The sequence below is a fragment of the Aptenodytes forsteri genome, unplaced genomic scaffold, assembly GCF_000699145.1.
Source record: "Aptenodytes forsteri isolate BGI_AS27 unplaced genomic scaffold, ASM69914v1 Scaffold120, whole genome shotgun sequence".
NCBI classification, from domain to species: Eukaryota; Metazoa; Chordata; class Aves; order Sphenisciformes; family Spheniscidae; genus Aptenodytes; species Aptenodytes forsteri.
Genome location: NW_008795938.1, coordinates 4232103 through 4233073, shown reverse-complemented (window position 1 = coordinate 4233073; position 971 = coordinate 4232103).

Genomic DNA, 971 nt, shown 5'->3' with positions numbered 1-971 from the left:
TGGGAAAGAGTGAGGTGATGACCCCCATTTTGGGGTCCATGGCAGTTGGCCCTGGGCTCTGCTCCCCCCAAGACAGGCTCAGCCGAGCTCCTGCCCCCTCTGTGCTGTGTGGGGGGGTGTGTGGGGGTGTTGCCAGCCCCAGCCCCAGGGCTCAAAGCTATGGGGGGCAGCATGCGTGTGTGGGGCACAGGGGGCAGCGCAGGGGGAGCCCAGTGGCTGCACGGGGACCCCGCGGGTCTTGCTGGTACTGCCGACCCTGCAAGGTCCTGCAGGGATCGGATGTGTGAGGGATACTGCACTGAGCGGTGGGCAGGGGGTCCCTCTCCCCTCCTGGGATTTGGGGAAGGCCACCAGAGCTGCCTGTGCAGAGCTGCAGGCATGGCACCCCCGGGTCCCCCAGCACAGGTCCCTTCGCAGCTGGGGCTGCCAGGAATCACAGCCCCTCTCGCTGTCCCTGCCGGTGCCACTGCAGGTGTCCCCATCGTGAGTGACATGTTCTTCCCATCGTCGCGGGGTTGCGGAGCTCGGCTCACCCAGCCCAGTATAACCCGAGCTGGGGGGATTGGGTTGCTGGCTATAAATACGCTGGTCCGGTCACGGCACGGAGCTGACAGCGGTGCCTGAGCCGAAGGACAGCGCTGCCACAGGACGGTGAAATCCAACCGGCAGCGAATACAGGCGAGAAGGGAGAAGCTGGGAAGGTCTGGAAGAGCTTCCCCATGGGGCATGAGGCTGGGCAAGGTGATGGTCCCACCAGGGACCACAGCCTCTGCAAAATCACCCCTGCTGCTGGGGCTTCACGGCGCACCGATGGTGCCTGGCTCTGTGCCCCCCGTGTGCCCCCACGCCGGGCAGTCCAGCTCAGGGGCTTGTGTCCCGAGCCACGTTGGCATCTCCAAGCCCTGGGCTGGGCTCACTCGGTGGCACGGGCCAGGGTGCACTGTGGGGCAAAGGGGCTGGCAGCACCTGGG